This window comes from Aythya marila, assembly GCF_965140915.1.
Source record: "Aythya marila genome assembly, chromosome: 1".
Lineage (NCBI taxonomy): Eukaryota > Metazoa > Chordata > Aves > Anseriformes > Anatidae > Aythya > Aythya marila.
The window spans coordinates 91,575,969-91,603,817 of NC_139042.1; the positions used below are offsets into that span (position 1 = coordinate 91,575,969).

At 45.7% G+C, this 27,849-nt stretch overlaps 1 protein-coding gene across 2 annotated transcripts in view; it reads right to left on the reverse strand.

Moving 5' to 3' along the window:
* AGPAT3 (1-acylglycerol-3-phosphate O-acyltransferase 3) overlaps window positions 1–19,258 on the reverse strand; it is an 84,639-nt gene extending 65,381 nt beyond the window's left edge. The window contains exon 1 of one of the 2 annotated variants that reach the window (XM_082766365.1): window positions 19,099–19,258. The gene's annotated coding sequence lies outside the window, so the exon portion shown is untranslated. The remainder of the gene's footprint in view (window positions 1–19,098) is intronic. The other variant, XM_082766364.1, reaches the window with a different exon arrangement.
* Window positions 19,259–27,849: the final 8,591 nt, after the last annotated feature.

The window sequence follows — 27,849 nt, forward strand, 5'->3', positions numbered from 1 at the left end:
AACACTACAAGAAAGCTTACACTGTAACTGAGCACTGTCATTAGGGGAAAAAGAGGTAGAATGCACACACAGCATCATACATGTAAACAAGAAGTCATGGGCAAAAGCCCAAAGTTTGAGGGAAAATCAGATTTCTGGAAGTCTTAGGAAAGTAAAAAACGTGTTTTGTTTTTGTTTTGTAAACCTCCTTTTGCTTTTCACCTACATTCCTGTTTTATCCGTACAGTTCCTTCCACTCTGAAGCAACAACAACAAAACCACCACACATTTGAAGGCAAGTTTATCCCCCCTCAACCTTTCCTCCTTCAGGCCCCCATAATCTCTCTACAGCTGCTGCAATACTGCCCCGGATCAGTTCAGGGACCAGCACCAAGACACCCCAAGCAGTGCTCACTCCAGAGATATCAGGAGAGACAAAAATGGCCTTAACGTACAGATACAGTCAAATGACTCCAGAATGACTCAATGAAAGTAAACACTAACGTAGTTTACTCATGCCCCATGCAGAAAGGCTTTTATCTGTTAAACAGCATATTCATAAAAAAATATAAACTGTGGGTTTTTTTTTTCTCATGTGTGCGCTTTCCTCTGCTTCCAATCATCCTGCTCTTTGGAGCTCTATTATTCAGGTTAAAAAGAGTAGTCCTTTTTTTTTTTTTTTTAATCTACCTACTGTTTTTCAGATTAATTTCACAGCATGCCTTTTTTTGTTTTTTAATTTTAAAATCAAAGAAAAAAAAAGACAACAACATTTGACTGTACAGAACTAACACTGTCCAAATAAGCCATTAAAAAAAATAATCTTTCTCCATACAAAAGCACAAAGGATAAAGGGAAATGAGAAAAATGAACAGCGTAACCTTGAGGAACCAGACACTTTTTTTTTTTTGAACTTGACTGATGGGGGGACCACAGTAAGGCAGCCTCCCCTCATGCTCGATGCAAAACAGTCATGGTATAAAAATGTCAGCAAACTGTTTTCACACACACCTAGCTGTCATTCTCAGCACAGGGCCAGGTTTCCTTTCAGCCTCATTTCCCAGATACCAAGAGTGGCTAAAATGGAACAACAGAGCCACTTGTATCCTACTAATGAAAATCAGTATCCTACTGATGTGAGATGCCTCTCTACACCCACAGCACCTATTTATTTCTATAAACTATGGAAGGAGAAATCTGTCTCCTTATTATCATCACTGGAAACAAATTTATACATGAAGACAACATTTCCTAAGTGTTGGAAAGATTAAAAGATATGTTTGCTGTTCCAGGAGTATGGAATCCATAAAATGACAAACCAATGTACACAAAGGGTAAAACAACTGCTGGCACATGGAAAATAAAATTCCACGTTGATAAAGCATCCTCGTAAGCGTGGTGCATTCAGCAGTAAATGGATTAAGCTCTCTGACGGTTGTACAAGTGGACTTGTAGAAGATATTTAGAAGCATTAAGCTGGTGAACTACAGCTTTCCTGCAAGTTCCCAGCTTCTCCTTACCCCCAAGCCTAATAATCACATGGAAATCTCCAATCACCATCCCCTTTGAACAAACAGAAATAAGGTTGCACCACTTGCAACAGTGACTCGAGGAAGCACTCGCCTTAAAGACCAGCTCACAGCCTCCTCCAGGATCATCCTCCCATCTTTACCTACGCTTGAACCTGAGGGAACACCAGTGACCCAGCCTAGCAGCCAGAGGGACTGCTGGCTCCAAGTTTACATGTTGTTCTTCATCTCTGGAAGACCCAGATGATGCTGTGCTCCCCAGGGTCTCACCAGCTGGTGAGATGCTTGCACACCCTGCTACTGCCAGACGTGTCCAACTGCACGTGCCGCTGCCGTGCCAAGCGATTAGGAAGGCATTGCTAAACTGGCTGGACCCAGCCCGTGTTGGTCCCAACCACGTCCAGGGAGGAACAGCAATTATTTACCAACACTATTTACATAACACCACTCTCTGCGGAATTCGATACAGGACATCCTTCAGAGATGCAGCCGCAATCTCACATTGCTTAAAATATAAATACCAGTTGGAAAAGCCGCATAACCAGGGTAAAGTGCACAGGTAAAGCAAACACACAACTGCCCTCTTTTATCTCCTGGGTCGACCCTGGCGCTGCTGATAGAAAGAAGGATCGATCTGAGAAATACTGTCGTAACCTTCAACAAGTTTTACCGCTGGGCAAAAGTCAACGTGAGCAGGTTTCTCTCCAAGCACACTTCATGCAGTAACGTGGACACAAGCAACAGCAGAGCTCTCAGCACTGCTTTTCTCCAGGACACACGCTTGGTTTTGGAAGCTGCCACCCTGCCCGGCCACTACCTACCCAAGTGCTCCAGGCTCCAGCGCCGCCTCCTGCCCGAGCTCTGCTCGCCCCACGGAGACCTGCTCAGCCCCACGGCCAGCCACTCGCCACACCACAAAGCAGCAGTTGATTACAATCCCCAAACGCACTTTGAACTACTTCGAAATCACAAATTACAGTATTCTTTATCCGCTTCATTATAATGTTATAACACAGTTGTAATCAAGACTGTTTGCTTTACAATGTACACGCTCCTGAACAGAATATATTTTGACCCATACGCAAAGTCCTGGCTGATTTTAGATAAAGGAATAGTAAAAATAAACACGCAGTTAACACTTTCTTCTGCAATCAAACATTAACTGTAACTGTAAGCAGCATTTGATGTGCTCTAAAGGAAAGGATGTTTGCTTTTCAGCAGTACAACCACCTGGATTAAACATCCTTTGAAGAAGTGCTGGTTACTAAAGAGATGTGCGTATGTTGCTGAACTGGGGGAAGGTTTCTAATTATTCATTTCTATGCTTAAAAGTTCTGCCTATTGCTTGGTTCTTAAATCTATACACCATCTATACTCCGCCAACTATACTCCACCTTTTCCCTGGACATGAAAAAAATTAGAAAAGAAATAAATACTTAAATAACAATAACACTTCTTTCCTTCCACTGTACATCTTCCCTCCTGGAAAGGTATTTGAAACATGAAATGCTTACTGAAAACCCTAAACAACTGAATCTACTTAGATTTCTTTACATGCATCTGCATATAGGGAGGTTGTTTGGTTCCGTGTTTGTTTTTTTGTTGTTGTTGTTGTTGTTCTTGTTGTTGTTGCTGCTTTTGTGGTTCTGTCTTGCTTTTAAATTCAAAATGCTTAATGACCAAATAGCTTGCATCAATTAAATTTCTGGTAGGCATTCAGATACCAAGACCAACAACGCTGAGAGACTCCAGGAGTCTTACCTGAGTTGGCATCACTGATGTGGCCACTTTTCAGAGGCTTTGTCTTCACGTCCACACTAATCGTTCCTTCCACAGCTCAAAACGGATATCACACTTTCTATTCTAAGGTGTTTTTGTATCTACGCTTCTTTTATCCATAAGCAGTATTTCAGATTTTGATGATGATTATAACAACTACAATTTTTAATTGTAATTTTTTAGGGAATGCCTTTGCTCTTCACATGACAAATATTCTTCCAAAGCCAGAAACCACTGGAGATGTTTTCCTCTGTTTCTTTAAAACATCAGATGTATTACAAAGCTATCACTTAGTATTCCTATTTATTTATTAGTTTGGAAGTACAGTGCTGAGGGACGGTGGGAAACTAGAAGCAAAATCTCACTGCAGCAATCCCTTCACTACCTTGCTCATTTCGTCTGACAGCATGCCTCTGGTATGATGAAGATTATTTCATTAAAACAGCCGTGACACCGTCAGCCAGGAATAGGGAAGAAAGCAAACAATCAGACACTGTGTTACTCAGCTGCCTAGAAACTATTTAACGCATAGTAAAAACTTTGATCCTGCCAACAGTGAGAATATTAGGGCTTACAGCACTTCCAGTCCCATAAACCAAAGCCTACATCTTTGAAGCCACACTTCATATGCCTACACGCTTTCATATTTGCAGTGTTGAATCCATGCAACGCTCTTTTATTACAGATTACTCAGATTTTCATTTCATTGAGACTTAAACAAGTTACATAGCAATTAAATTACATCTTTGTGAGAGTCAAGGAACTTTAAACAGAGCTCACGCGCTGACCCACAGGTGTATTTGCTTATTGGCACTTTGAGCTTTGGCTTTAAATGCAGACAAATACTGAGGCAGGGAGGTGAAGGCAACTGAGGTCTGAGGAAATGCCTATTCATTAGGAGCATTTCTGGGCTACCAGTGAGAAAAAAAAAGCTGTTCCTTTGAAGTTCTTACCAATGCTTATGGAGGAGCTCTCTGCTTTTAAACACAGGCACCAAATGCCATTTCATATATCACAGAATTTCTAGGGTGGAAGAGACCTCAAGATCATCGAGTCCAACCTCTGACCTAACGCTAGCAGTCCCCACTAAACCATTTCCCTAAGCTCTACATCTAAACGTCTTTTAAAGACTTCCAGGGATGGTGACTCCACCACTTCCCTGGGCAGCCTGTTCCAATGCCTCAACCCTTTCGGTAAAGAAGTTCTTCCTAACATCCAACCTAAACCTCCCCTGGCGCAACTTTAGCCCATTCCCCCTCGTCCTGTCACCAGGCACGTGGGAGAACAGGCCAACCCCCACCTCGCCACAGCCTCCCTTGAGGTACCTATAGAGAGCGATAAGGTCGCCCCTGAGCCTCCTCTTCTCCAGGCTGAACAAGCCCAGCTCCCTCAGCCGCTCCTCGTAGGACTTGTTCTCCAGGCCCCTCACCAGCTTCGTCGCCCTTCTCTGGACCTGCTCAAGCACCTCGATGTCCAAAGACCTATATGTCCAATGTATATCTATGACATCCATGAGGGGCCAACTGATGTGACACCAGACCCCTGGGAAACCAATGCTCTTTGAGAGTAGTGGTTCCAGGCCAGAAGAAACATCCTGAAGTCCCTAAAATGAAAGTCCATCCTTCCTATGTAAGATGAGGTACTCCACCTCATCTTACAACAGCTTTGCTTTGTTTACTGACAGGACTCCAAATTTCAAACTCATATTAGGAATGTTATAGGTCATGACAAAGCATAAGCACAGCTGATGTACCAAAAAACACTAAGGCAAAAGGAAATGGCTTTGCTCCCCTTTGGGCTTTATTATTTTCAGCGAAACATTTCCGATACACAGTCAGTGCACATTTAACACAGAGCAGAAATCAGTGCGTGGTAGTCCATAATGAAATCATGTCAGGAAAGCCACACATCATCCAGAGGAAAGACCACCAGCAAAAATGAGTTAGAGCACCTTAATTCTTCCATCGTAATACCCAGCAACCGAAACATACCCGTACACAAGAAGTCAGCCTTTGCTGAAGTTTGATTTTTGACCCGATTCCATGCTCCTTCCCAAAATATCTCCTCATCAAATAACTAAAAAAGCTGCCGCAGAGAACTGGCCAATATAACCAGGGTCTTCAGCAAGCTTACACAACTCCCTCGGCATGCAGAAACTAGCACTTCCATCACAGGATCTGCAAAGCTGTCTGTGCACAGCTAACATCTGAACGAGTCTTAAGATAGGATCTCTACATAAATTAGGATTGCATCCAGACCCAAAGCAGCAAACTAGGACTCCCTGGAAAAAGCAGAGACGCTGCCACCCTCAAAATGGGAAGCGCCTCTCAGACGAGTGCTCTGGAGGACAGCTCTGCCCTCCCGTCCTCTACCAGAAGAGGAAGCAACGCGACGGGGACGTGCTGGAGGAAAGAAAGGAGCCTGGCGACGAGCAGATTCAAGATCTGAACTCACTTCCACCCGGCAAAAGGGAGAGAGCTGTGGGTGAGGGGGTGGAGAAAGGGAGGTGGGAGAAGACGTAAGGAGAGGCTGGGAGGTATCTGCTCCAGGAATTCAGTGCAAAGGAGTGCAAGGATGCGACAGGCAGAGCGGATGACTCTGCACAGCCTCTCCCTTCAGTGTGTCCCCCCACACCCTCCTCTGTTTCAGCAAAGACCCTTCCCCAAACCCCTCTGGCTTCATTTATAGCCGAAATACTGGCACTACCTACACAGGCTGTAGCCTCAGGGAGAAGCACCGCAGCCCCAGGCCGAGGTCACCCAGCCCCAGACGGAGCAGAGAGGGTCCTCACCCCTCAGCAGCCCAGGTCCCACCTGCCCTGGAGACCTCACGCCTCAGGCCTGGTCCGTGGTCCTCTTGCCAGCACCGCTCTCCATCAGTGGGCATGCACACACAAACCCAAATCCAGGAAAACACAGGAGTAGCGAGAAGTCCTTTTCATTCCCTCCGTGCTCCTCCTTCCTCTCCCTCCTCCTCGCACGGCCAGTATGGAAAAGAAATGGTTAGAGGTAAAATAAAGAAAAGCTGATCCAATTACGCTGGAAATACAGAAATCAAATGCAGAGAATAAGATTAAGCAGCGCTAGCACAATCACTTCATCTATCATGCAGCACAGCGTAAGGCTTATCTGCTCATTACTGCAATTTGGCAACTGAATTAAATGCTTAAAAAGAGCCCTGACAAAACCCACAGTAAGTGGGACCAAATGAGGAAGAGGAGGGAGAGGTGAACAAGGGAAAATTACACCGAGATTTCAGGATGAGGCGGATATGCATAAATTCACCTGCCTGGGAAGACCCACCCTCTTTCTTCGCTAAAGTTTCCTGCAGCAATTCAGCTGGGGGGCAGAAAAAAAAAAATCCCTTCACCATCACCGGCGTGCAGGTGATGCTGTTAGGACTTGTTAGACACCGCTGCCGTAGGACAGTTGCAGCTGCAGGGAGGATCTGCGTGAGTGCAGCAGGCTTTTAATTTGTACAACAATTATTCTCCAGTCGAGAAGCACACAGCTAATGAGGACTCGCTGGTCTGTCAGAGCAAGCAGGGCGAAGCACGGGCATTAGCTTTCTGCTGCTGCTATCCTCTCACAGGTGTAATTCCACTGGATTACATCAGATCTGTGAACCCTAGATATTGCGGTATTTGTAAAAAAATAAAAAAAATAATAAATAAATCAGGGTTTTCCAAGATATGGGATCTGTGTACTAGATGCTAGCATCCGCAACGCTTCCATCTCATCGGATCACTTTTTAAGGGCACTCTGGAATTAAGGCAGAAACGCAGCAGGGCTCCCCTCTCATATGAGCATATGGCATTTTAAAAAGCAGCGTGTTACGAACTCACACAAAAGCTATTGAGTCATTCAATAGAGGCTTAATTTATCTCTTCTGTCTCTCCTACCTATGCACATGCTCCACAGTCAGCGGCAGGAAGACCGAGGCTCCTCGCAGGCATAAGAAGGCAAGCTGGGTCTCATTTCCATGAGAGATACCCACACTTTCAATGAGTTTCTCAGATGCAGCTGACGGCGGTGCAGCACTGCCAAGGTTAGGCATTGGCCACCGCCGAGGAGAGAACACAAAGAACAAGAAGTTCCTTGTGTGGAGCATCCTAGATCGCCTGTGTTTTACCAACATGCAAAGACCATATGTCCTGCCAAACAATTTTAGGCATACCACGCATAAAAGGAGGCATTTCAGGAAGCTGGATGGTATTTCTCTGCTGTTGGTTCGGAGTGACAGACCATCGCAGCCCATCATTTTCTGCTCCTTCATCTCCTAATACTCATTCGCCGGTACAGGGAGCCAGAAACTTGACTCAAGATTTTAATTCATCACTTGTCATTCTTGCAACACTACCCCAGCACCCACCAGCTCTTCGCAGTGGCTGTAATGACAAAAAGGCAAGCAGTGCTCTCCTGTAAAGCAAACCAGAGCTTGCATTGAAATTCCGAGGGCACATGCTGGCTACTTCTCCGTGAGGTTAACCCAGCCTTTCAGCTGCTGCTTAGTGCCCTCCACACATCGCTGGTAGCTGCAGCTTCTGGCCGGAGCAACTCTGAGGTACTTTGGCTGGTCGTCAGGAATTAATTCAGTGCCACAGAAATTCACCGAGAGCTCAGTGGCTGAAAAACAGCAAAAACAAAGGAAGCAGACAGCACGGCCCTTGCGGTACCCGGATTCAGGCTGATCTGTAAGGTCGGCACAGCCTCCCTCGCTCCACCTTCTGCACGGAGCACACGCGGGCCACAACTGGATTGTTCCCACATGCTTGGAAAATCAGAGGTGAGGCAGCCGCTGTCTGAAAGGACCCCTTGCCAGAAGAGCAAAAAATCCCAAAACCCTTCCAGGGTCGCTCGGCCTGATGCACAGACTGGTCTGCGCTGCCCTGTGCTGGGATTTACAGCACGCCAGGCTCCTAGAGAGCAAGCTCAGAGCACGAGCTTCTGTCTAAACAAAAGCACAGCATGCACAGCTGGAGGGGATTTCGGCAGGTCACCTCACCCTGCTGTCCTCAACCTTTCACAGCCAAGCTTCTCCATCACCTTTCGCTTCATCACGAACACCAACTTCTCATCCTCCACCCGCTCATTTCTGCACAGCAGCTTAAAGGACATGGGAGGGCTGCCAGAACTTCCATCCTTCTGCAAGCCTTCCCTTTGGTAACCTTCTCCAGACTTCCCAGTGACTTTTTTTCCATTTCTTCTCACAGATCTGACCTTGGGAAGAGGGGATCCTAACAAGGTGATGCCTAAAACACGCTGTGCAGACCCACACCACAGCAGCATGCATGCATCCCAACCTACCGCATCTGTTTCCTCCTCCTTTCTTTTCAGGAGCCTTTGTGGGTTGCTTGGTTGGGTTTTTGGTAAGACCGACTCATGTTCAGGTTTGTGAACTGCTAAGTGGAAGCACTAGGGTGCGGGTTATTATCAAAACAGGTATTTGGGGTATTTGGTACACACACAGGCAAGCCTAGGGCTCTCTTTATGTTTAGACGTTCTGCCAACCTAGCAGCGTTAATGAACAGAATTAAAGAAGAGGCATCGAGGCACAAACGAACACTGGCAGTGATATCACCAAAAAGTGAGGCTGCTGTGGCCGATCTTGTTCAGGCAGCGGGATTACGAGTGCCAGCAAATGGGCTCCTCCCCTTCCAGACTGAATTGCAATCCCACTGGAAAAGACGCTGCCAACTTTTCCTCAGTGCTGACGTCCCCATGCGCTGGGGAGGAGCACGGAGCCAAGCACACGTGTGGTACCCAGCCAGCCCCATCTGCCCTGCGACAAAATGCTCCCACCCAGGAGCTCTCCCCTGCTCCTCCTCGGCCCCACATCGTGCTGCCGGGTCAGGCAGAAACCTGAACACAGGGGAACACGGCTCTGTGCCCTCTTTGTGCAGCCAGAGCTCAGGAAAGGGAACACCGACCAACTCAAGCAGGACAGGCCTGCTGCAGGAGGGGGAAAGACAAAAAACAAAAGGAAATCTTCAGTTGGTTATTTCAGGTCAGCCAGCGAAAGCATCTGCATAACACCGCTCGGCTCACATGTAGAACAGAATGTGTGAGGGTCATAAAGGGAGCTTACAAAGTGCACAGCAGGATTTAGGCCCTTCTCAAAGCCTTTTGGCCTGAACTCATCCCTTTAGAAGCCAGCAATGCCTTTGCCTAACCCCCATGCCTCCTTGTCAGAGCTACAATATAGTAGGCGTTTCTTTCCAAACAACTTAAAGCCACGTTTTCTTGAAGGAGGATGAGAGCACCATCTTTTCAAAAAAAAAAAAAAAGGAAAAAAATGCTAAACCAAGCACAAGCACAAATCAGAGACAGTAAAACGTCTGCTTTCAACTTGCTTACATATTCAGCTAAAAAAGCCATCTACGCAAAGATTTTAATTCAAAATAAAATCAACGAAGGAAACACGTGTGAGGCCAATCCTAAACCCACGTTCTCTGTGGATGTTCCTTCACTCCGATGCTATAAACCCCACCACGTCCTCAACGGATGTTCCCTCGTTTGCAGCAGTAGTGGGTGTGAAGAGCAACCAGCATTAGTTTCCAATGCAATGCCAAGAGCTGTAAAGCTTTTGACTGTTTCCCTGAAACAAAAACTCCTCCTCTTCCTTTCTCAGGCACAGCAAGCCAAGCTATCCACGGGTAACTCTTCCTGGAGGTTCATGTCTTCCTTGGGGATCCATCAAGGCAGCCTTTAAATCGGTGTCTGAAGAAGAAGTAGCGCAGACAAATGTGAAGCGCTGCCTGCCCACTCGCGGTGCCTTCAAAGAAAAGCAAAAGGTTCAACCTTCAAACATCGACCCACCAGATGGGTGCTTACTGAGAGCCAGGGAGCCTGAAGAAACCGAGATCCCTGCATTTGTGGAAAACGTTTAAGGTTTAGCATATTTTAAAAATGGTACAAGAGAAAAAAGGAAGAGATTACATGGCTTTGAGAAAAATACAGGCACGTTATTTTAAAGAGTTAAAGCTCAAAACAGGTTTCATACAGCAGGTCCTATTATTTCGGTGATGATGAACACCGTCTACCTGGCTTTTACTGTGAAATATAACAAAGATGATGCTGTGAGCGCCCCTGTACAGCAAACCAAGGAAACCTGCCTTTTTTTTTTTTCCCCAGTACAGCTATTAATACCTTTGAATCTTGGAAAGCTACAAAGCCTACTTTCCAAGCTGCTACAAGAAATTCCATTTAATATCAGCACCACCTCGTTGGCCAGCATAATATTGCTACTGATAATCCAAAAAAAACTATAATACACAGACTAAAGTGAAACTCTTCAGCTTAATTCCTTAGAATCACAGAACCATTAGGGTTGGAAGAGACCTACAAGATCACCTGGTCCAACCATCCCCCTGCCACCAATGTCACCCTCTAAATCCTGTCCCTAAGTGCCACGTCCAACCTTTCCTTCAACACCCCCAGGGACGGGGACTCCACCACCTCCATGGGCAACCCATCCCAGTGCCTGACTGCTCTTTCTGAGAAGAAATGTCTCCTCATTTCTAACCTGAACCACCCCTGGCACAACCTGAGGCCGTTCCCTCTAGTCCTATCCCTAGTTACCTGGGAGAAGAGGCTGACCCCCAGCTCCCCACACCTTCCTTTCAGGTAGGTAGTTGCCAGCAAAAGTTTATAGATTAAAGAAAAAGAAAACTACTATCAAGAGGGCTTCTCTACATGCACAGGAAAGCTTGCTTGTTAACTGTACCCTTCTAATAGCATAAGCATGCACACGTTTAGCTGACATCTTCATTCTAAGACCACGCTCCAAAACCTCTCTCATGAATAAAGTTACAGTGCTCAGCTCACAGCCATCGCCTCAGCTGCAAGAAGCAAGTTGAAGAAATGCCATTTTGATCAAAATGTTAATTTCAAATGCAAGGCTGAATGTGCTTGCTTGGGCTGAGCACGATCCAGGTAGAAAACAGGCATAGCTACACCAGGTCACAGCCAAGATCCACCCAGACTGAATACATCCCTTGCAGAGGACAGCAAATAAAAGCCAGGAAAGAGCAGAGGAACATGGCAAGCACACAATTTGATTCGTGGCTGGTACCACATCGAGCCAGGAGCTGGACCCAATGATCCTTATGGGTCCCTTCCAACCCAGGATGTTGTGTGATCCTATCCTGTGACCCTGCAGCCGCACAACTTCCAGCATCCAGGAGATGTGTAGGGCAGAAGGAGTGCTCCTGCCTTTGGAGCTCAGCTCAAGACAGACTGCTGCCTGGCTTCAAGGAAATAAACGCAAACTCAGTACTTTCTGGGTGTGCAGAAGCAGGGAGCTCATCGATTGTTTTCTGGTCGAGTGTTTGGGTAGGAAGGCTTGGAAGGGATCCAGCAGCATTTGGTGGTGATAGGTCTTGAAACATCATCACAGACTTTGGGGGAAAATGCAAGTGGAAAGTTAAGCTAGCCAGCTCAGTTTCCACCGTCAAAAACAACTGAACCTGAGGAGACAAAAATCAAACTACATTACTTAAGGTACATTACGTTGCAGCTTAAGCGATCTCAATTCTTAAGAAAGCTCATAAAAAACCTTCTCGTCACAGTGTTAGCTGTCGTGGTTCCGCTCGAGTGGGCAGCCGAGCTCCACCACAGCCGCTCTCTCACTCCCCCTCCTCAAAGAGGAATGGGGAGAAAATATGTGAAAAGGGCTCAAGGATTGAGATAAGGACGAGAAAATCATGCAATAATTATTGTAACGGGCAAAACAGACTCGGCATAAGGAGATAGTAAGATTTATTGCCTACAACTAACAAGCGAGAGAAGTGAGAAAACAAAGGAAAAAAAAACCAAAAGCACCTTCCCCCCCCATCCACCCTCTTCCACCTCCTCCCCCCGAGCGGCGCAGGGGAACGGGGAATGGGGGTTATGGTCAGTCTACAGCACTTCTTCTCTGCCGCTCCTTCTCGGTCACTCTCGTCCCCTGTGCTGTGGGGTCCCACCCACGGGATGCAGTCCTTGATGAACTGATCCGGCGTGGGCTTCCCACAGGCAGCAGCTCTTCCAGAACTGCTCCAGATATGGGTCCGTACCATGGGGTCCATCCCTCAGGAGAAAACTGCTCCAACCTGGCTCCCCTACGGGCAGCAGCTCCTGCCAGGTCACCTGCTCCTGCGTGGTCTCCTCTCCACGGGCTACAGGTCCGGCCCGGAATCTGCTCCGGCAGGGGCCTTCCACAGGCGGCAGCCTCCGTCGGTGCAGGGCCACCTGCTCCACCGTGGTCTCCTCCACGGGCTGCAGCGTGGAACCCTGCTCCACCGTGGTACTCCATGGGCTGCAGGGGGACATCCTGCTGCACCATGGTCCTCACCACAGGCCGCAGGGGACTTCTGCTCCGGCGCCTGGAGCACCTCTCCCCCTCCTTCTACACTGACCTTGGTGCAAGGCTGTTCTCCCACTCCCTTGACTCTCCCGGCTGCTGTGTGGCGCAGCGTTTTTTCCCTGTCTTAAATATGCTCTCACAGAGGCGCAAAACAACATCGCTTATTGGCTCGGATCTGGAAAACAATGGGGCCCTTCCCAAACATGGGGCAGCTTCTAGATCTTTCTCACAGAAGCCACCCCTATGGCTCCCTGCTACCAAAACCTTGCCACGTAAACCCACTACAGAAACACATCTATTTTCAAAGAGCTGCCCTCTCCACAGAGGGACGCCACACAAATTCAACGAGAAAAACATTTACAAGTTTCAAAAGGGTTGGGTATGAACAAAGACTACTGAAAACATGGGACTCTGTTCCTTCAAGGAAAGCTTGCCAGAAAAGCTAAAGAAATAATAATAATAATAAAAACAGAATACCTGAAAACACCTTGGCTCCATGATTCCAGTGATAAGGAAAATGATAAAATCAGCAAGGATCTGGAATCTGGTCCAAATTCTAACTGCTGCTTAAAATTTTAGCCAGAAGTATTTTACAGGCAAGGTGAATCTTAAAAACCTCTGAAAATTTAAAAAACCCCCTGGGCATCGGACTGGTGAGAGAAGAGTAGCTGCGCTCAGACACCCTGGTAGGGAGCCCAGGACTGCAGGAAGGTGCCTGGAGCAAGGGAGCCCCCCGTGCATGCAAGGCATGGGATCAATCAATCACAGCTGCAACTGGGAGACAAAAAGACTCGCATTAGGCATTAAAGATGCACGGGTCAACCGTACAGCCACGTGTCTCTGGTCAGCAGGGAGAAGGAACAACATTACCACTGCAACCCACCTTGATCTCATAAACTGCTTCTGGCTGTGTTATTTAACGGTGTGCCAGCCGTCATCACAATTTGGGTCCATAAGCAGTCCAGCCTACACCAGCACCAGGAGCCTGAAACCCGAGCCAGGAGGGGAAGACTGCAAACTGCTAACCCTAAACCATCATACGAGTTACGTTACGAGGGAAGGCGGAACATTTTGGCATCAGCACATACCACGTACATTTCGACTATCGTGTTCCCCTGAAAAGCCCAAATTTGCAGTTGCAGCACCGACCACTTTGACTCTCTAGGAGGAAAAAATAAATAAATAAATAAATAAATAAAGCATTCTTTGTACAGAGTCAAGCTTAGGCAAATCTTGCAACAGTAATTACAGATACTGCCTCCCCAAGCCATCTGCTGTGGCATTTCCAACTCCTGGAAGGGTTACATGGTGCAGCAGTGGTGGAGGAGAAGAGAGAGAGAGACATCTCAGCAACCAAAGCCAGGCTGCAAAGAAAGGCTGAGATGCTGGCACGACCCGAAACCTGCACGAAGTCCTCACCAGCACTGCCACAGCAGGGGGAAAAGCAGCAAGAGGCACTGAGCCTCCCCTCGCTAACAGGGCTGTGACTTTCAGCAGCAGGCCGGGCCTCGGGCGCTGTGAAAAATCCCCCTGCCACCGTACAGATGGAGACAATGCCGATTAATTGCGGTGCCGTCCATTAAAAAAAATTACCACAATGCCCACTTCACAGGGCTGTCACAAGGATTAGTTAACATTTCTGAAGAGCTCTGAGGAAGAAATAGTGCCTATTGTTTGGAGTCCCATAGAATCTGGAAAGATTTCACATGAATTTTGCACGACCACGCATCTGTGGCAGATGCAGTACCAACAGATTTTTATTATTTTTTTTTTTTCCACCCCAGCAAAGCCCCACAGAAGCTCATTTACTCTGAGCAATGTTTTCGTGAGAAATGCATTTTGTTTTGCTCGCTAATGTATCCTAAATAGGTATCAACTCTGACTAGTTAATTAATAGATTCAGGTGCTGGTTCTAGTCTTTCTTAATTAAAAGGGAAACATTACATTTTTGACAAAGAACTCAGTTTAGGCTGTCAGGACTCCTACCAAACACACTATAATTACCTAAGTAACGCTAACACACACGAACAATAGCAGAAAGAAAAAAAACAAAATACTAAAAATTGTGCTGAAATCCCATTTCCTTTACAGCAAGCTAGAGAGCCTGTCAGCAGAGAGAAGAGGCGCTACACATGGAGAGGGGCCAGGGGTGTTACTACCGAAACCTGACCGCTGCAGAGCTCCAAACACCAAGGCAGAACACATTTTGAAGGTTTTCAGCAATCCTTCCTCGGATACATTTTTTTTTTTTTTTTTTTTTTATTTTTTACCATTGCACTCCAAATGTAGAGGGAATCTGTGTGTCCATTCTCGTGAAGCACTGGGAGCTCAACACCTCCTTCAAGGACAAGCATTTTTTTTCAAGTAGTCTCAAACAACAGCAGTAGCCACAATTAGACAACGAGATTGCACCAAGGCTGCCCATGAGAACTACCGCTTCCAACACAAAAAGTTTCAAAGGATCGGTGGGACACAGACCACGTCTTTTGTTTGGAAAGCAAACAAGGCATTATTGATGCTACTGCAAGGCAAATAATAGTACTAGGACTAGTCAGTACACTGGCTTTCATTCCCCATCCAAGACACAGCAGCAGGTTTATTCCCATTTCATCTTAGCTCCCTATCAAGGAATTGGCACCTACAGATGCACAAAAAAAGGCAGAATTGCACTAAGTCTCACCAAGCCCGGGTCCCAGGGCAATCAGTAACCCAAAATTATGCTCTCTTCCTATAAAATACACGTTAGAAGTTGCATGCCTGAGAACTGCAGAGAGGAAGTAAGAGACAAAAAGCAACACAAGCACCAGTAGCACGCAGCAAGGAGATGTAACAGGTCCAAGCTTTCCCCCCAGGTTTATTTCAGGTAGAGGTCAACAACTTCAGGGAAAGGTCAGGGTGCCAGAACTGCGTCAACTCCTTCATAAAACAGAGGCATGAAACAGAAGAGTGAGAACAATGCTCTTCTGTCCAGCAGCCTGTATTCTCACATGGCTTGAGCTTTACATGGCACCGATATGGCCTTCCTTCCCTCTTCTCCAGAAGGTACCATAACTATCCCAGCCTGGCTGTTATTGAAAAAGTTCAGCTTGACAGACCTGGCTGGAGTGGAAAAAGAGTCACCCTGGCTCTCGGTTCCTTTTTACAACACAGAAACCTCACCTGGGCACATACGAACCCAAACCTCCTGCCTCCTACCTCCTAACCCACGCGGTCGTGCTGTCCACCTCCTGCAGGCTGAGATAGCAACACGTAAAGACACAGCAGAAGGTGCTGTGGTGAAGGACTGGGTCCCAAAGCAATGCTCACAGATTGGTCTTTACAAACGAGACACGCATTTCTTTCATTTTTGCTATGACTTGCACGTAGCAGCTGTGACCGCCCAGCTTCTCACCACTGTCACGTCTTGCACGCTCCTGAACACATCCAGATCAAAGGCACAAGAACATTTTACTAGTAAATCGTAGGTATATGCTGATTTCAGGAGCATCAGAACTATGTAAACCAAGGGCTTGCTTCCTTTTGAGCCAATTTGGACTTCTGCAATTAACACACCAAAACAGGAAGCAGAGATTGGGGCACCAGCAAATGAACCAAAGCACCTCAGAGATCATCTGGATCTCACCTGTGCCCCAGCTCCAATCGGTCCCCAGCTCGGGTGCTGACACATCCAGAATCCCCACAGAGCACCTATCGGATGGCAAACTGATTTTAATGCAACGCTTTTAAGAATGTCTTCATCATGTACACTGCAGAGACCTGGGAATTTGTGTTTCTTCTGCTCATAGTTAAGCAAGAAAATTGAATAACACTTTCTAATGCCTCCACGTTCCCTCCCTTTTAGTTTTACCTCAAAAGGTGGTATTGATTGCTTATTAAGGACTAACCACAAGCAAAAGTATCCTGACACTAGCCTGAAATGCAAGTGTAGACAGAGAACCCCTACACCAGGAGCTCGGCGCTAGAAGGTAGGGGAACAGTCCAGGATGCAAGGAGATTTTTGGTTCCACTCACTTTTTGCCATTTCTAGTAATATTCAAGGCACCAATTACCTCTTCTTTGTTCAAGCACCGACTATAAGCAGACTATCACGCAGCCACCAATAATCAGCATTAACACCCAAAAGGCCCTGAAAGAACAAGGCATTATTAGCCATCGCAGATGCCAATTACATTTGTCAGCACCTTGGCCATTGCTAACAAGATTTATGTTCTCATAAGCCAAAGGAGCGAGACTGAATGCAACCTCTGTTGGGGTTTTTGTATTTCTATAAAGCACAGAAGCAGCCCACAGTAATTTATAGCTATCATAGATTTAGTATAGGTGAACTCATTCCAGTTAACAGCAATACTTTATTCACACAAATTCCCCATAAAAAGTAAGCCTCAAATCCAATCATTCCGGAATAGTTTCTCAAGTATGCAAAACACCATTTAGGATTTGAAAACAATGCATCTTTCTACAAACAGAAGCAGAAAGAAAGAAAAAAATAAAACACTTAAGCTAGCACGGGACTATGCAATAGTTTCATTTCATAAGAAGATTAATATGGGGCAGAAAGCGTTCCTGCTGGAAAAAGGATGCACACTTGGCACTAGCAGAGCTCCACGTAACTGTAAACAGAAATTTGTGCTGTTTGTTAACACATCTCTTTGGAGGTTAAAGAAATTAAACTGGGAAGAGTAAATAGCATCCTTACTTCTGCTCAGCACCACCTCCACTACAGCCAGGTCTGCTTTCAGCACTTGCCAGGTACAACATAGCAAGGCCGTGCCTGAGCTATGTGCAAGGTGCTGTTAAACCACAGAGCAAAGTTCTGGTGAGTGGTGCTGCTGCTTCAGCCGTGCGCAGGCAGCCTGGTCAGGCGTTCTCCCGGTGCTTGTTGAATTCAAGCTACGTTTGGAGACCCACTGCTCTCTGCCCTGCTTCCTCCAATTAAGGGTGGAGAGGTGAAGGTGGAAGTGCAAGACTGAAAGGGATAATAAAAGTTCCTTATAGTACCTAAGGTTGTCTTAAAAAAAGGTTGAATAAAGGTACTGAATTTAATGCACCTAACTTTAGTACTGAAGGTTCAGTAACTACAGACAAGAAGGGGAAGGAGACTAGAGCACAAAGAAGGGAACCAAAAGCCAAGGCTCTTGTGGAAGTGACAGGAAAGACCAGGACGTTCACGTTTAAAAGCCAAGGGCCTGGAATTGTTCACCCTGCAAGGAGCTTTGTAGCAGCCCAGCACTCAGCAGCAAAGCAAGTTCACTGCAGCCTACAGCTCCGTTATACTCCATCACCTCGTATCCAACCGCAGTCTTCAAACAAATGACTGTACGGGCGTTACTGCTGATAGAACCAAACTTAAGAAAACCTAAAACACACATACCTATCTGTGATTACATTGAACTTCACCCACTGACCTGTAGTTCAAACAAAGAGCCTCAAGTGCAGAGGGGGGGAGGTAGCAGCGAGTCCAGCACCAGAAACACCGCCAGGACGAGCGGAGAGCTTGCCACTTCACCTCCAACCACGCTCAGCACCTATCAGCAATTCTGAAAGTGCCTATCATACAGCTCACGGTATCAGCAACACCATGGCAAACTCCTGATCTTGGACCCTTGCCTCTTCCCCTCAGCGCAGAAGCGGAGGGGAAAGGCCGTTAAGTTTATACTGGACTTGGAATCGGTGAGTTTGATGACATGAGGCAGGGGCTGAGCTAACGAGGTCATTATTGCCTGGAAGAAAGAGCCCCAAGATCACCACAAAAGCTGCCCCGCGCGTGTTGCTCTCCACCTGAATGAGGAGGGCACACCAGCGGTGAACACACAGGCGAGGTGTCAAGCAGGTAGTGCTCTACCTCAACACTGAAGTTGCCTTAAAACACAGGGCATTCAAAGCCACAAGGGGATAACCAACGCATTTATCGATCCCGATGCCTGCACCTTAGATCAGTGGCTGGCTAAACCCATCAGCATCACCAGGGCAGCACCCAGGCACAGCAACACCCCGCCGGGCTCCCCTTCCCTGCCATACAGGGTCTGCTCTTCCCCATCTCACCCTCGCCAGCCGGTCTCCCCCTTTCCTTCCCAATTCCCAACCCAACAACATCTCCACGGCCGCTCCCTCACTCCGCACACCCAGAGGAGGGGAGGTGGGGGGGGGGGGGGGGGGGGCACACCGCAAAGCGGCCACCCCCGCACAAAACCTGCCCCCCTCCACCTCAGGGTGCCCCCACACACCCAAGGGTGCCCCTTCTACACCCGAGGGTGCCCCGTTTCACCCAAGGGTGCCTCCTTTTTTCCCCCCACCCCCCCGCACTGAGCCGGGCCCGGCTCCCGCTGTCTCCACCGCAGCAGCAGCAGCGGCGGCGGGGCCTGGCGGGGGGGGGAGCCGGCAGCACGGGCAGCGGGGTGGGGGCGCTGGGACGGCTCAGCCCGGCTCCGCACCCCCTTCCCCAGCCCAGCACAGCACCAACACCAACCTGCCTCCCTCCTCCTCCTCCTCCTCCTCCTCCTCCTGCTCCTGCTCCTCGGGAAGCTCCAGCCCCCGGGCTTGGGCGCTGAGTGCCGGGGACGAGCGGAGCCGGGCGGCTGCGGGAGCCTGGGCTCATGGAGCGCCGCAGCCCCTGATGCTGATGCTGCTGCTGCTGCTGCTGCCTCCTCCTCCTCCTCCTCCACCGCCACCACCACCGCTCCCCGCAGCCGCTACTTCCTGTGCGGCGCCCGTTCAGTTCCTCCCGGGCCGCTGGGGGCAGCAGGAGGAGGAGGAGGAGGAGGAGGAGGAGGAGGAGGAGGAGGAGGAGGAGGAGGTGGAGGAAGGTCGGGGCAGGCAGCGGGGGCGGCCGCCAGGGGGAGCGCCCCCCGCGCCGGCAGCCCTGAGGGGAGGGGAGAGGAGCGCGGGGCCCGCTAACGGCCCCGGCTGCGAATTGAGGGGAAAAAGGGAGGAATTGGGGGTGGTCTCCGCACACCGAAATCACACAGAAATTGAGGAGGGGGAACGCTGTAGAGCGGTAATGTCTGTGTGTCCCGGGCCCGCCACTTAGTACACCACAAGGTGTACACCACAAGGTGTACTAAGAGGAAGACAGGTGGGGACCGCTTTTCAGAAGAAAAACAAATAAAATCGCACAAAGGAGCTTTTTTGTTGTTGTTGTTCAGACCCTCGCCCACTCTCAGGATGCAGCGGTACAGGGCCACGACAGCTCCATGGGCCAAAATATAGAGGTCCATGAGGCCCCCCACAAGCAACCCCGAGCTCTTCCTCCTCCCTTCCTCCTCCTCCTCCTCCCAGTGCAGTGGAAGTCACGAACCTGCCCTAAAACCTCTGCAGCTGGGACGCCGGCTTGAAATACCCGTGCCTGAGGGCATCCTGCCAAAGCCTTCCCAATGCCTCTATTAAACTGGTTTTAGTTTTCAAGGTAACGATGGCTTGCAACTCTGAGAGCCTTTTAATTGAAATTGGGAACGTTCGTTACCCCTGAAATCAGTTCATTTGGTTCCAGAACAGGGATTTGGAGGAGGCTGGCGTGAGGCAGTAACGCTGAAAAACAGTGGTCATAGCACGCTCTGGATCATCGGAATAAAACATGCTGCCCTCAGCAGTCATAGGAGATCTTGGGGAAGAAAAAAAATAAAAAAGAAAGAAGCATTTTTATTGTTTACTTAGGTCCTGAATGTTCCCCTCTTTCACTTGCGGTCTGTGACATTCAGAACATAATAGCAGGATCTGCTTTAGAAAAGTACACGCAAGTGATATCTAAATATTCATGTCCTGTGTTTACTCGAGGTGCCATTAAACCCTTTAATGGCTGTGCTTTTACCACTGCAGGACTTGCTACCGGTTTCCAGTTGAGCGTGGCTTCTAGTACGAGGCAGAGATTCTGCCCTAGGTCAGGTGCGTACGTAGCTTGCTCTCCTCTCCCTCTTCTTTTGATATCTCCTCCCCCAGCTCAGCCTCTTGCTGGCAGCTCTGACCAGCCTTATCTAGTGCTGCTCAGCCCATGCCGGCTTGTCCAATCACAAAATCTTTGGCTGCTCTCCTGTCCTGCTGTATTTTTACAGTAGGCTGCCATCAATTAAAGCAGCCTCCGTGACTCCTGAAGAGCATCGCAGATGATTGCAGTCTCCTGTGTAGCTCAGGACAGAGGTAATCTACCATTCCTCTGAGGGTTACAGCGCCAAGCCTCCTGTTTGCCTTCATTTTCCATGGTAGTACTACACAGGTGACTGCAGCTTGGCATTGTGCTACATCTGGTTTTGCACGAGGATGGAGAAAATGGGGGTGTTGCACAGCTTCCGTTTTTTCCTTGCGTGAACTTTTAGTGTACCTCGCGAGTTTGTTTCCAGATAACAAAAGCTCCTTCAAGGAAATGATCTAAGAGAAGTAGCTTGTGACAGTTTAATTGTAAAAACCTAATTTCTTCAGTCAGAAGACTTTTCAGATGGTATCACTAACAGGAAGACAGTTAAGCTTGCCTGACCTTGTTTCTGCTCCACCCGAATTTTAACTACAGAAAAGTGAAAACACCCTACTTTTATCATACTTTGGCAATCCCACTTTGCAGTCCCTATGTGCTTGTAAAGTCCTTTGAAGTCTATATGAGTATCATGTATGTAACAATCAAATTATCAGAACTGAGATCTGAATGGAGGGGATATTTTAGCCTGAGAGATACAGAAAAGGAAGAGAAAGAAAATAAAATATATTTAAAGTTTGAGAATAGAAATGGTGAATAAAGAAACAGCATTAAAAAAAATAATAATAAATAAATAAAGTTGCATCTATAAAGTTTGCCAAGAAATTTATTTCCACCTTCCTACTCAACTGCACTCTGACATCTTACTGGCAAGCAGCATCTTCTCTTTCTGAGTTACTGACAGCTCTGTAAATTGCTGACCATTACCATGGAGTGAAACCGAGAGCAAATGTCCTGATGTTCATCCATTATCATCCCCAGGCTTAAAATGAGCTATTCCACAGAAGCAATGCTCACTGTGTGCATGAAGCAAGATTTCAAATAAAGCAGTACTGGTCTTTTCTATTGAGCAAAAGCCACTTAAAACATCAAAGTGGCTGAAACCTATCTAAGAGTATCGGGAAAGCAGCTGTTTCATGTCACCCAAACTGGTCTACAGGGTCTGCTGGAAGGGAAGTGCCTTACATTGATCTTCAATTGTCTTGTCATTTTTTTTCTGATAATATGAATATGATTATGAGATACGGATTTATTCTCCATCTGAAGAGACTTTCTCTTCAACATTACTGGGGGTTAGTTCTCTTTGTTTTTGAAACGTATCCCTTTTGTACCCATCACACCCAGTATAGCCCCCAAAAATCTCACTCTGGTTTCTCAGACAGTTAGAAATCACTGGAGGATGTTTCCATGTTCGTTTTCAATACTGAGCTGTATCTGAGTCATGTTCAACACCTCGTTCCAAAGACAGCTCCTCATTACTTCCCGTCAACTGCCACGAAGTGCTGATTAACTTCGGGAGTGAGCAGAAGCCAGGCAACCATTTGTAGTTCTCCACATGCTCACTGCCTGAGCCGTGATGCATCAGCTGCCGAAAGGTCAAGGAGGCTTGAATTGGTTGCTGGATGGGGTCTGGAAAATCCTGGGGCACTCCAGCAAATGCCAATACACAGCATTGGTCATGCAAGTAGAAGCACGACCTAGCAGCAACACTGCTCTTTGCTCGTGCTACTATATCCTATCTTCCTATCTTAAATTTAAGCCCAATTTCCTAATTAATTGGAGGTCTTAATCGAAAAATAAATAAATAAATAGAATAAAGCCATGCAGATACAACACACTGATATGCTTGCAATACGAATGATATAAAGACAGAATTCATCTAAGAGGTTAATATTTTAAATCCAACCTAACCGAATATCCTCTTAGCTTACCAAATGTTCAACATTGCCTTTATAATCATTTCGAGTTTTTTTTTTCTACTTTGTTGTGTTCTCAGTATTGTGACACTGATGATTTTGACAAATGCATACTTTCTAGCAATTGCCTGAAAAATAATTACTGTTAGAGATGAAATTTCTCAACTCACAGAGCATTTTTTTTTCCATTGGGAAAGTGTAGTCAGCTTTCATTTGGTCACTTTTGAGTTATGCAAGACTTTAAAAATCCCTACCACTGGAATTACAATGCTTCCAGAGTGTTAGAAGAAATATAACTAAAAACAAAGAAGTCACAAGCTTAAAATAGATATATCGACCATCTCAGAAGGGACTGCCGACTTTGAGTGTCAAACTGCACATACTTCAAGGGACCTGCTTTTCAAAAACTGTTGAGTTTGTATAGCTAGCTCCTTTCTCAATGTCTCAGTTATGTTGTGATTTTTTTTCTCTCTTCTCTCAGTGCTAGTGTTTTAGGAATGCCAACTCATTTTAGCCAGTGGTGACATACACAGATTTTCATGTCTGTGTGCATAATTGAAAAAAATTCAGGCAGGTAAGCAAAATTTAAGCAGAAAACTTAGGCACCAGCATTAGTCAGGAGGCATGGAAGGTGGCTTAGATTCCCTGCATGCATTTTAGATAAGTGCTTAACCACTATTGTGGTGGGAGATGGTCTTTAAATCATATTAAATCCAAGTGTAATTTAATTTGGATTTTCTCTCCGTGTTGTACATTTGATGAATAAAAACTTAATGAAGCTCCATGCTGCCAACAACTGATACATAGGTGCATATGCTTTACACATATGTAGCTTTCAAAAGGCTTGTGAACTTTAAATACAAAAAAGAAAAAAATACATTGTAATATTTTATCAGGCAGAATTAAGGAAAACTATGTTTGTATCTTTCCCACTGGAAAATTAATTCTACTTCTTTACAGAAGTCTTCCAATATAAAAATCACATGACGCTGAGAAATAGGTCATGCTGCTAGGCAAATAACAAAACCTTGCACAATACAAATACACAATACACATTTTTCCTGTAACTACAGCTCCCTATACTTTTTCCTCAAATTGCATTCTTTATTGTTGGATGCCCTGAGGTGAGTTTTAGTCCTGTTCTTCTTACAAGGCGTTCTGAGCTGAAGCAAACGCTGTTGACTTATATCGAAATTATATATTTTTCCATGTAATCTAAGGGCCATATCTGGTACATCTCAGGGAAAAAATACCCATTAACATTAGTGGGAGTTTTTCTGTACATGGAAAGCAGGATCACAGTCATATATGTAATCAGATCTGAGGAAATGGTGGGTAAAAGCTACCTTGGTTTGACTCCTCTCAGCAGTATATGCCAAGCAAGGCTCACTCTCCCAGCAAGGCCTGGCTCCCCGTGACAAAAGGGGGAGCCCAGATGAGTGTAAACACCTGCGTTGGGTGGAACAAATCCAACACATGGTGTGCTGTGGGGCTGCAGAAGTCTGGCTCTGGAAAGGACCCTGGTATGTTTGACAATGAGTTTTGGTAGCCTCTTCCATCGGCCATGTGCCAACAAGTTATGAATCATGCCTGGTTCCCAGACCACTGTGAGAAAAACTGGTCCAGGCCATCCATAGGAAACATCTATACAAAGTAGGATGACCTAACAAAAACGAAAACCCTGCTTAACACACAGGATCAAGGAGAAAGAGCTGGAATTACTGGTGTTTCTTAATTCTGAATTTTCTGATACTTGCCATAGACATAGAAAATGTGTTTTTGTTTTCTGAGTCTTTAAAGGAATTTTGGGAGCTTATTGAATTGATTCTCCTTTGCCCATCAAGAATGGTGGATGGGGGCCAAAATGCGAATGCAAATCAGATTCCTCAGCTTCTGTCCTGCATAAGGAGAGCTTTTCTGTCGGCTGCAGCACCTTGCATCCTAGCTCAAACAGCACTAGTATACGTTTCCGTTTTGTCGTGTTTTTAATGGCAATCAGCACTGTGGGAAGTGCCCCAGTACTCAGAACTGAATGTTGACAAACCACCATACCTATTTCGTGTGCTGCTCCAGCAAAAACCTGCCCACTCGTAGCTCAGCCATTGCTGCTGTTATTGGCCTGGGCTGCTGGCAGGCTGCCCCGTTATGTATAAACATGTAAAACATGACAAGATAAAAGACTGCAGTGTGCCAGATCCCTGATATAGATGACAACTGATTTCCTACGGCTGTGTGGAAGGAGTTGTTCTCTTTGGGTTTGGGAAGGATGGTTTGTGTAGCGCAGCAAAGTGCTGCTATGTGGAAGGGAATTTGCTTTCCTACTACAGTTTTGATATACTTCAAAATGCTTTTCGTTAGCAATCTGTGGCATTGCCAGCCTGAAACTCAGTAAACATTATTTTAAAATGACAAAGATTTAGAGATATTGCTGTATGCATCACAAAATAAATCACTTTTGGTTGCCTAAGGTGTGAATGAAGCCCAAGAGGATTGTCCAACATTACCTGTTGACATCATATACAACCCCCGATCCATGGACCTGGCTCCTTTCTAGGTTCCTCAGGTGTGGCTTTGGTGACACTAGCAGAGTCAGACTGGTGCTACAACAATACATGCAAGACAAAACCCAGACCCTGTTTGTGCCATCAATAAATGCAGTAGGCTAAGGGTATTAGATTAGATTAGCCCCCAGATCCAGGTGGGGACTAGTATGCAAGGTTGTGGCAACGTTTCATTCAGACAGACTTGTCTGCATGGTTTTGTAGTCTTTCTGTATACGTTAATCTTTCCACATGAGTAATTTTCCCAAGACATCACCAAAATGAAAATTGACTATCATAGTATCTGTTTGGTCTGTACATCTGTTACTGATGCTCTGGTTTACAAAATGCTGGTGAATTGTTTGCAGTTTATTGCACATACTATTTTTACAGCAGATTTCAATGTATCTGTGACATTTCTGGAGCTTTGTAGAGAAGAGAAAAGAGCTGGTGAACACTGTCACCCCACAAGTGAGCATGGAAGTCACTGATAATTCAGACAGCTTTAGAAATCCCATGGCTGACGTTGAATTGCTTCAAATTCAGGAAACACGGGTGAGAAATGCCAGTTCTGCAGTCATGTTACAGCCTGGATTTGCCAGAAATGGAAGTGAGAGTAAGGTACAGCAGATTCAAAAGTGCTTTAGCATATCTGCAGTTGGGAAGAAATGTTTGGATCCATTTGTGTCAGAAGAAAAAAGCAGCAATTACTGATAGGAAGCCTCTGAGGCAGATCAAAGTAGATCGTCATAAGAAGCAGACTGTCTCTGCTGTCATGAACAAAAAAAAAAATCTTTGAAAAAAAACCACAGGGATTCCTGAAGTGCTGGATAAGTGTAATGCACTTCAAGCCCCCAAGTAAGAAAAATGGCTGCAAAGAAAATGGACAACAGGTGCTTCATGAGTTTCAGTTGTGAGATTGGGGCTGCAAAAGTCTATTGGCATTGGCACAGTCTAAGATGTGAGGGTTTTTTTTTTTTGTTTGTTTGTTTTTTTTTGTTTTGTTTTGTTTTGGTTTTGTTTTGTTTGTTTGTTTTTGTTTGTTTTTGTTTTGTATAGCCCTATCTATAAACGCGGAATCATCAAATTATCACATGATGCTGCATTACAAAGTTCTTTGTCCCAAACACGAATTCTGCTTTGGTCTAACTGAAGACCACAATGGGGAAACAGAGCTTCCTAAATCATCACAGGGTGATACACACAGACTTAGTATTCTGCTGGATGGTGGGACCATATCAGTCATCACTAAAGGCGCAGAAGCTTCATAACATGCCTTGAATTCTGCAGTGCTGTGCTATGTTGAAGTATCAGAAAGCTGCTGCTTCTTTCTGTTTGTAGCTGTTGTTTATTTGTTTGTTCTCACTGGTTTTGTTTTCCAGAAACTGTCCTGGGGCAAGATTCACTGACAATAATAATGCGTATTCCCTGAGGACTGCCTTTTGGGATGAGACAGAGCTTATTAGTGTTTCTGCAGGCAACACAGAGCTTGGAGCCCCCCAGTTTACAGGCTTTTTGCTGACTCGGATAATCACAGGGGCTCCCAACAGAAACTGTGGGATTCACATGCCACACACTCCCCTGTGCCACGTGTGGGTGTGAAGAGAGCCAGGAGACAGGAATTAACACCAGTCTCTCATGGCCATCCAGCAACTATTGATTACTGATTAATTATTGATAAACTACTACCAAGAGATTATTATCATATCTAAACCAAGCCTAAAAACATAGATGTTTCCCTAAAAAGCATCTTTACAATTTTCTACCTTTAGTGGTACCAAGAGCTGAAGTTTCCACATTAGCCTCTTTGATCGTATGACCCTTAAAGACTAAAAGAAGCAGTATGCTCTGGTTTTGCTGTTGTATTATCATCTTCAAAGAATTTAATAAAAGGACATTTTTGCCCTTTTTAAAATCTACACTATCCACAAAGCATGAAACAGAAAAAAAATAAAATATATTAAAAAAAAAAAAAAGGAATACGTGGCAAGATATTAAAATCAGCAGCTGTTCATTGCTGGAAAGAAGCATTGTTGAAAGATTTTCTCTCCAAGTCTTGTTAAATTCATAAAATGTGAAGAAGCCCAACCACTTGAGCAATTAGAACATCTGAGAGATACGTTTAAGTTCGACAATAGGAGCAGGTAGTCTTTCCTTTGTTTAAAGATTTAAATGCCGATGGGTAGCCAGTGAATCTTCTATTGCAAATAAATCTCAAATGTGAAATACTGACTCCCCACATTTTTAAATGAGTTCCATTCTTCATTAGTAGTGCTTGGCACAAATTAGCATCCAATTAATTTTCTTTTTTTTTTTTTTTTTACTGACATTATATTACTCAGTACATTAAGAATGCAAAAATTAAGCATTGGAATAAATGTATGTTAAATTAGGTAATTATTTTAGTAAGAACATATACAGGTTCTGTTTGGGAAAAAGAAGTATGAGGTAGTGTAAAACCATATATAATTTTTAAATGACCTATTTTAATGGTTTTAATGCAATAATAATCAGATTTTCTAAATGAAAAGAGCTAAAAAATGAAGGACAAGGAAGCCTAAGACCGATTCTATAAATGAGCGAACATCATCTATGCCTCAAATCATGACTGAAATTACTATGGATTCAAAATAGAACTATTGGGTGCAATAATTTCCGATCCATGAAAAACCTTTGCATATAAAAAAGGTTTTTTTTTTTGTGCTCATACAGAATTTGACATTGGAATATTTGTTGCAACAGAACTGTTAGAGCACTAGGTGTTGAAGTACTGCAGGTGGGATACAGCACGCACGAATAGA